We start from the raw sequence: 9,767 nt of genomic DNA, 5'->3' as shown, positions 1-9,767 counted from the left end.
TATTAAGTTTCCACTGAAGAATCATAAAAAGTATTGGCAGGAAAAAGAGAGTAAAAAAAAACAAAAACAAAAAAAAACCCAAGATGCCTTTAAGACTCCATGAATGGCTGTAGTCTAGAGTGGGAGAGGGGAAATGAGGAGCTCAGACCTATTGCCTTTAACAGGAATTAGGGTATTACTATATTGCCTCTAAGAGGGACTTAGAGTGTCCCTAGATTGTCTCTATATTACACTGTGCCAGATATATATTCTAGGCAAGGGAACATAACTTTGTAAATCTGTTCATGGAGTGTCATAGAGATGTTGTAAGTTCCATCGTTCCTCTGACCTCCTCTACAAAGTTCTCCCACCAATAAGAATTGGGATCTTGGCAGCATTCATCTTATGTCTGATGAGGGTTTTTTTTTTTATTGATATATTTTAAATACGACCTATATATATTTTGACATATTGGACCTTGTTTTATGTAAACCTTACTTCAGGAGTAAAGGTTGGCAGAATACCACTTTTCATTTTTAAATAGACATACAGTAGATAGGAAAATAGAAAAGTGTAAGTGTTACCCTATTTATTTTATTCATTAGCTTCAAAAGATACTGCACTTTATTTCATTTTGACCCCCTTTTTTCATCTATCCCTCAGTTTTCCAGCTTATATCTTACATATCTTCATTTGTGTTACCATGCAAAAGCAATCTTACAAGACTATGTATCGCATGCGCAAATCCCCTAGTGACTTATGTTAGAGACTGTGCGGGCCATGTGGTACGTGTGGACACATGTGGTGGGAATACCAACAGGTACAGATGTTTTGGGGGAAGGTGGACGACCTGCAACAATTTTTTTTTATATTTTAATAAGCAAATAGTTCCAGACCCCTGGGTCTTCTTGTTATCTAGACCACTTGATGGGTGTGCCATCATGGAACAAAAATGGCTTAGTAAAATAACCCTCAGACGTGGCTGAACCCAGCCGTGCCGTCTATCCTGAAACTTAGGGACAACTTCTGGATGGATAAGATAACAGCTTAGGTCAGAGGTACCATAAAAACCTTTGCAAAGGTTTGGGAGCCATGGGAGACTTTGACAACCCCTAGTGCAGTTTAGGCTGTTCCATGACATAGCCACTGGAGCCGAGGAGGGTGTGGGGGTCGCTGCATCTGCATGATACTATAACTTTATCTTCCCTTTCTCTTCTTGTTTTCTTTTTCTTTGCTTTATTCTTCTATTTTCCTCTTTTCTATATTTTACTCCTAACTGGGGTTTTCCCCATGGCAGAGTTAAAAACCTTGAGGGGAGAGATTCTATGCTTCGATAAGAACCTCAGCATTTCAACAGTGGGTGACAAGGCTCAGAGATTCTCATGTTAAAAATGAAAGCCACTAGTAAGTCACAACAGCGTAAAACTTGGAGATGTTGGTTTTCTCGCTGAAACAGCCACATGCAATTGGTTATTGTCAGATTGTTCCAATGGCATTCTGTGGCACTTTCCATATGTCTGATGTTTTTACTGTATCTAATAATTCTGTATTTTACTGCTGATTTTACGCAGAAAATTCCCGAATAAAAACTCCCAACCACCAAATGCTCGAACGCTATAAGTCGCATGAAAATGTATTGGCACTACTAGTAAACTCCTGAACACTCACTATAGGCATTCGTATGTCAAATTGCATTGCAAATGTTTAGTCTCTTTGGCTCATAAATCATCATGCTACACTGACAGGTGGGAACTGTAATGTCCCATGTCACTTAGCCCTACAGAACTGGTAAATTTTTGCAGTTTCTGAGAAACTGCAATAATTAAATTTCAGGGTTAAGTCCTCCTCTAGTGGCCATCTACCAGGGACTTCCCGGTGGTTAGACGACTTCTGGTCATCTAAACAACACTGGATGTCCTCACGCTATGCATGAGGACCGCTAGCATTACCGGAATCTCGATAGGAAAGCTTTCCTATGGGGTAATCCTAATGCAAGCACTGCCATTGCCACGCATGTGCATTAGGTCTCTGATGTCTGCTGGGGAGGAGCATGGGCAAAAGCCTGACCCAGCACCAAGGGACATCAGAGATGAATTTAGGTAAGAGACTGAATGGGGTCCCTTCAGCACTGTCGGATGGAGGCAGCAAGGAGGGGGGCCCTAGAGAATCCCTTTAAGCTGTAGTGGCACTGGTGACTATAGTGTCCATTTAAAAGTCTTTTTTTGTCTTCTAAAATGTGTCATGCATTATTCATTTTATTAAAGGGAAACTATAGTGCCTTTAAAACAAAGTTGTTTTCCTGGCACTATGGCTCCATATAGTGCCCCTTCCCTCCCTGCAGCATTGCAATATATGACAGAAAGGCTCATAGTTGGGAATTATATCTGCTGGTACAGTTTTGCTGATAACTAGAAAATGGACAATGCTAAAAAAAAATCTCTCTATGTTATCTAGAAAGTAAAGAGGAAACTACGGTTTTATTAACCAAATTTTAGGTTAATTGTCCTCTTCTATACCACCTAAACTGTAAAACAAAAACCCAACAAAATACAGTTAAAAAGCAATTAAAGAACTCCAAAAGAGTTTCTGTCCCATTAAATTGGAAACACTATGGTTGTAGAACACAAGTGTTGTTGTTTAGTCGTTCAGTCGTGTCCGACTCTCCGTGACCATATGGACCATAGCACGCCAGGTACATCTGTCAGTCACTGCCTCTCTGAGCTCCAACAACTTCATGTTCGTGGCTTCAGTGACTTCATCTATTCATCTCCGTCTCTGTTGTCTTCACGTGCCTTCAATGTTTCCCAACATCAGAGTCTTCTCTAGAGAATCCTGCCTTCTCATTATATGTTCAAAATATTTTATCTTCAGCCTCATAATTATAGCTTCCAGTGAACAGTTTGTCTTGATTTCCTGTAGTACGGATTTATTGGATCTTCTTGCAATCCAAGGGATTCTAAGCAATTTTTGTCAACACCACAGTTCAATGGCATCAATTCTACAATGTCCAGCTCTCACATCCGTATGTTACTACTGTGAATACCATAGTAGTTCTTACTATGCGTACCTTTGTTGATAGTATATATCTTTAGTTTTAACCAGCTTGTCCAAGCTTGCCATAGCATTCCTCCCCAGAAGCAAACGTCTTTCATGACTACAGTCACTATCTGAGGAGATATTGGATCACAGGAAAATAAAATCTGTCACTGCCTCCACTTCTTCCCCATCTATTTGCCAGGAACTAAGATTGCTGTTTCGCATGATCTGAGTCTTTTAATCGTTAAGCAGCAAGACAGCTTTTGCACTCTCTTCTTTTACCCTCATGAATGGGTTATTTAGTTGTTCCTCACTTTCAGCCATCAGAGTTGTATCATCCACGTATCTGTGGTTGTTGATATTTCTTTGAGTAATATTGATTCCAGCTTTGGATTCATCCAGCCCAGCCTTACGCATTATGTAATCCGCATATAAGTTGAATAAATAAGGTGACAATATACAAACTTGTTGCACTCCTTTCTCGATCTTGAACCATTCTGTTGTCCCATGTTCGGTTCTGACTGTGGCTTCTTGGTCCACATACAGATTCCTCAGGAGGTGGATGAGATGATCTGGTACTCCCATCTCTTTAAGAACTTGCCACATGTTGTTGTGATCCACACAGTCAAAGGCTTTAGAATAGTCTATGAAGCAGAAGTAGATGTTTTTCTGGAACTCTCTGGCTTTCTCTATTATCCATCGTACATTGGCAATTTGATCTCTTGTGTCTCGTCCTCTGCGGAAGCCAACTTATACATCTGGTAATTCCCGGTCCATATATTGTTCGAGTCGAGCTTGTAGGATCTTAAGCATTACCTTGCTTGCACGTAAAATTAGTGCAACTGTTCGATAATTGGAGCACTCTTTGGCATTGTCTTTTTTTGGGATTGGGATGTAGACTGACCTTTTCCAGTCTTTTGGCCACTGTTGAGTTTTCGAAATTTGTTGGCATAAGGCAAGCAGAAATTTCACAGAATGGTTAAATTGGGATTTCATCAACTCCTGCAGCCTTGTTATCTGCAAGGCATCCTAGGGCCCATCTCACTTCACTATCCAAGATTTCTGGTTCTACCTAATTGGACCAACTTTGAGGTCATCACTGCTGTTAAGATCCTTCCTGTATAGATTTTCAGTGTATTCCTGCCATCTCTTCTTTATCTGATCTTTTTCTGTTAAGTCCCTGCCATTTTTGTCTTTTATCACATCCCACTTTGGCATGAAAGGTAACTTTTAGATACCCAATTTTCTTAAATTTTCTTGAACAGATATTTTGACTTATCTTCTTCTATCCCTTTACATTGCTCATTGTAGAATGTCTCCTTGTCGCTTCTTGCTTTCTTTTGGAATTCTGCATTCAGTTGGACAAATGTTTTCTGATCTCCACTACCTTTTGCTTTCCTTCTTTCCTGGGCAATTTTTAAAGCCTCATCTGATAGCCAGTTTGCCTTCTTAGATTTCTTTCTTATGAATACACCCTCTTCTAACAGCCTTCGAGATGACTCTACACATGGACATCACCAGATGGACAATATAGAAATCAGATTGACTATATATTTTGCAGCCAAAGATGGAGGAGCTCTATACAGTCCACAAAAACAAGACCTGGAGCTGACTGTGGCTCGGACCATGAGCTTCTCATTGCAAAGTTCAGAATTAAACTGAAGAAAAGAAGGAAAACCATCAGACCAATCAGATACAACATAAATTATACCCCTTGTGAATATGCAGTGTAAGTAAAGAATGGATTTGAGGGACTAGACATGGACGATAGAATGCCTGAAGAACTTTGGACCGAAGTTTGCAATATTATCCAGGAAAACGCAAGAACACATGTAGCAATTTATCAATAGCCTAAAAGTATTATGTTAATAAAACTTGACCTGTACTTTAATAACAAAACTCATAGAAAAAGACATCTTCTCCTGTAAAAATAGCCATTATCCAACTTAAAATAGTTGGCCAAATTTTAATCATTAATACTTAAATGATTAATGAATCTATGATTCTAATCTAATATGGTGTTTAAACTTTAATCATCTCTTTCAATATGAATGTGTCTTTAATGGAAATTTTAGATCTAATTTATACTCAGTAGCTAATTATTTCAGATTTCGACATATTCCTTGAGTTACAGAAATAAAATAATACATTGAATTACTAATGTGTTTCACTCATAAGCCACCCATATGCCATATAATTGGTTAAAAATAAGTGTGCCTTATATTATCATTAATAGATGTCAATTTAATATTTTTGTATAAGCTTATCAAAATTCAGCCTTGGTGAATTGAAAGTGATGCCATTGACCCTCAAAACTCGCAGTTCTACAGAATGTATAATTCTGTACAAAAGAATAATCCTAGTAAGAAATGAGTGATAGTCTCAAAAATTATGTTTCATTTTCTAGATCGATAGTTGAAAAAGTGAAGCTCCAAAATAAAATTGTGATTAATATGTATTGTCCATCCGTTGTTTACAAGGTTTATGTTCTTTAACCTTGAGAGGACTGCATGAATATAGCTACTTTAAAATTATAACCCCAATACGCATTATTCATACAAGCTGGAACGGGAATGTGCAGTTAACTATAGACAACTGAGCGCAATATAATTAATAGCTAGGCTAATTACTGAAACCCTGCATTTTCCAAGTCAATATCAGTGAATTGAATTGGAAACCAATGAGAAAGGAAATGAAGCAGAACTTCATTGAAAACAAGGCTACAACAGGACACAATATAAGTCATTCACTAGACACTTTTTTTAACACTTTGACAGTCACGAATAGCACAATAACACTATGTTCCTAGTCCCACATTTATGTGAACAGTTAATCACTTAGGTGGAAAATAATTTAATAAAAATCAATTTAAGGAGCATAGATACTTTCAAAGATGCAACCAGACACATTAAAAAGAAAAATCACTAAAATGAATGTAATGCATCAATTTAATTACTATTAAATAATTAATATTATAATTATTATTTCAAATAATATATGATTAATATTTTTTTCTCTAAATTTGAACCTTCTTAATTGGTCTACTGTAAGTCGCAATTTTAAAAAAGAACAAAATTGCTAAATAAACACATACTCTGAAAAAGAAAATGCATCAATTTGCGTGAAAAACTTACAAATATGGCAACTTTACAACAGTGTGTTGCTTACATTTCATGGATAATTATAGTGGAATTATAGAAATATGTATAATATTCTCACAGTTTGTGCTTAAAGGTACACAAATTTTGTATTTTTATATTTTTCATTAATTTCTGTAGACTGATTGTTTTGTTTTTATTTAGATTGCTCCATTTTAACAATTAAAAAGCTGTTAAACTAACTTTTATTCAGGCGCTGGGAGAGTTTCCTTGCAGCTGTTCTGCTCCTCCTTTTGTGACATCAATATTGATCACACGTGTCTAATCACATGGAACACTGAGACAGTGTGCTTTAAAGCAATGCTTCTCTATGAGAAGCACTTACTTCCACTTTAAAAAGCAGGAAACCCTCCTACCTGTCTGCTTGACATCACTTATGTAAAATAAACCTGCGAAGAAAGGGACATTATCCCTAAAGCACTTTAGAAAGCTGAACTGCTTTAGTGGACTCAAGTTTTCTTATAAAAGCAGTTCTGTTCAGAGATTTTAAACTGGTGGGTAGTTTGATGTAGCTAGAAGTTTATGCCACACTTTAAAAGTCATGTGTAGAAAAGTTGCTTTACACTTGTTATAATTTACAACAAGGCTGTCCAACCTTAAGTAAGCCGAGGTCCGCATTATAAAACAAGATTTATCGGAGGGCCCCATGCAAAGTTATACATTTATTAGATACTACATTATTATATCATACCTTAGTAGTTATTAAGTTGACTTATATAGGTTAAGCAGCCATGAAAAATAAAATCTATTTAGTAAAGAGGAATTGTCACTTTGGAGATAATGGCCCAAGGATGTGTTGGCATCCCATGTAAAATGTAGGATGTGAGTGAGGGCTGTTGTGTGTATGATGGGTGCAGTGTGTGTGTGGGAGGGGTGCAGTGTGTGTGTGAGGTGCAGAATGTGTGAGGGATGCAGTGTGTGTGTGTGAGGGATACATTGTGTGTCAGGGGTGCAATTTGTGTGTGAGCTGTGCAATGTGTGTGTTTGAGGGGTGCGAATATGTATGAAGGGTGCAGGGTGTGCAAGAGGTTCAGTGAGTGTGTGAGAAGTGCCGTGTGTGTGTCTCTGTGTGTGAGGGGTGCAGGTGTGTGAGGGGTGCATTGTGTGTGTGTGTGTGTGTGAAGGATGTAGTGTTGTGTTAGGCGTGCAGTGTGTGTTATTGGGAAAAAAGCATAAAAACTTTGTTACTCCTCCCTTCTTCTTACACTTTTTCTCAGGGACCTGCACATTGCGGGCCCTGGTGGTCGAGTGGCATTGAGTATCTCTGCCATAGTTCCTATGGCTGCAAGCAGAGTTCAGTTCTCTTGTGAGCACCTTGGAGTGTTGCCATGGTAACGGTAACCCACGGCAACGCTCTTAAATACCCAGCTCGTGGCAGGAACATTCACCCTCCCTGCTCCTCCTCTCTCCCTTCACTCTGCTCCACCGCAGTGAAGTGCCTTTGGGCTGGTGAGGAAGATCTATGACCTCCCCACTGTGAAGGCATATAGTAGGGCCGGCACTTGGATAAAGTCGGCTCTGCACTGGAAGGCGGGCCGCATAAAATCCCACCGCGGGTCGTGTTTTGGACAGTCCTGATACAATACAGAGGGAGTGATGGAAGTAGACTCAAGATGATAGGAATTTGAGTACACATGTAACATTCTAGAGAAATGGTTATTGCTATTTTATGAAGGTAGATGGTATGTCCAGAATTCAGCATAAGTTCCATTAGTATATAACTGTGGCAAAACTAAAGTTGAAAGGACCGTGTTGCAGGATATTTTTGGGGTCTCCTACTATCGTAAGGATGGCCAAAAGGTACATCCCCATTTGTCATGCAACAATCACAATGCTTTGTAAGCTGGGGTTCTACCATTTGCCCATCCGTATATTTAGAACTGAGCAGTGTTTGAATGAAAGCATGTTTCTGTATGGAGTATGTGAATCTAAGCGTGTATTTGTGTGTATTTGTAAGTATTGTTGTGTTGTCTGTTTTTATGTACTGTTGCCATTTGGAAGTAGTGGTTTACTTATGTGCAGTGTTTGCCTTTGAATATAGGTGGTGTTTCTATATGTAGTGTTGACGTTTGAATGCATGAGTGTATTTGTATGTAGTGTTGGTGTTTAAATGCTTGGATGTATGCACATATACATATACACTGCCACACATATATACACACATAGACACACACGCAGATACAGACACACACTGACACACATCCAGATACACATATACATCTGCACAGAGAGACACACACATACAGACACACAGACACACACAGTCAGACACACAGGTGCACACACTGAAACACATGCAGGTACACAGACACACACTGACACACATACAGATACACAGACACACTTGCAGATACACACACTGACACATGTGAAGATACAATCAATGACACATGTGCAGATAGACACAATGACACACATACAGATACACAGACACACATAGATATACGAGGGCATATCCTGACACACATGCAGATACAGACACTTACTGATACACATACAGACAGATGGACAGCTACATACAGTGACACACATGCAGACACACAGACACACACAATAACACATACAGATACACAGGCACACAGATACACACACTGACACATGTCAAATGTACATATTTTAGCCACCTTCCTGTAACCTACATTTTGGTGCAAGAGGGTGGATTACCTGGGGGCCAGTCCACTGGCTGAGGCTGTTGGGAGTCAAAACCTCTCCCAGTCCGTGGCCCCCTCCTTTCTTCTCCCAACCGTGCAGCCGTTCTCTTTTAGCTGGGAGGAAGTGACTGGCAGTTACTTTCTCCAAGAGCTGCAGGTACTACAGGGGCCCATTCACACTGTTAGAGGGCCACAGTGGACAACTGCACCTCTGAAGACACATTGGGTGGCCCTAAGTGAATGGCCCTTCAGCGTGTGGGCCCCAGTGCAGCCGCATTTGCTACAGCGGCGGTAGTTCCACCGCTGGTGTATTACGCAGACTTTAAAAGAGGGGTGGGAAAAAGGCCTGCAAAATCATTTGGTCCGGACCATGGAGAGCCGGCCCTGTTGTCTGCCCTTTTTGGGCTGGTGGGGAGATCAAATATCTCCCTCACAGGCCTCCTGGCAGTTTGTTAATGGAGCTGGAGGGAGCTAGGACCCAGGAGCCTGCTGGATAGGAGGAGGACCCTGGAAGCTGTCATCCTCCCACGAGCAGGCAAATCGGAGTGTTGTCACACGTTACCATGGAAGCGCTCCGACAGCACTGTGCTCACGGGAAGAGTGAAGTCAGCCTGCAGCCGGAGGAGCTGCAGGCTAAGGTGCACGCTTAACCACTGGACCACCAGGGCTTGCAGTGATATGTTCCCTCCATCCAGGCTAGAGGTAAGGAGGAGGGGAGTGCATAAAGTTTTTTTTCCTCTTTTCAACACTGCACCCCCACACAGACACACACACACCATTCCTCACACTCTGGACCCCTCACACGTACTCTGGACCCCTCACACGCACTCTGGATCCCTCACACAAGCTGCACCCCTCACATACATTGCACCCCCTCACACACATACTGCACCCACTCACACACACAGTATCCCTCACACAAACAATGTGCACCCCCCCACAC

At 40.4% G+C, this 9,767-nt stretch overlaps 1 pseudogene; it reads right to left on the bottom strand.

Moving 5' to 3' along the window:
* Positions 1 to 2,977: 2,977 nt before the first annotated feature.
* LOC134609331 (uncharacterized) lies at positions 2,978 to 4,233 on the bottom strand (annotated as a pseudogene).
* Positions 4,234 to 9,767: the final 5,534 nt, after the last annotated feature.

The sequence above is a fragment of the Pelobates fuscus genome, chromosome 4 (assembly GCF_036172605.1).
Source record: "Pelobates fuscus isolate aPelFus1 chromosome 4, aPelFus1.pri, whole genome shotgun sequence".
In the NCBI taxonomy this organism is placed as follows: domain Eukaryota; kingdom Metazoa; phylum Chordata; class Amphibia; order Anura; family Pelobatidae; genus Pelobates; species Pelobates fuscus.
This window is presented reverse-complemented; position numbering and strand designations above follow the sequence as displayed.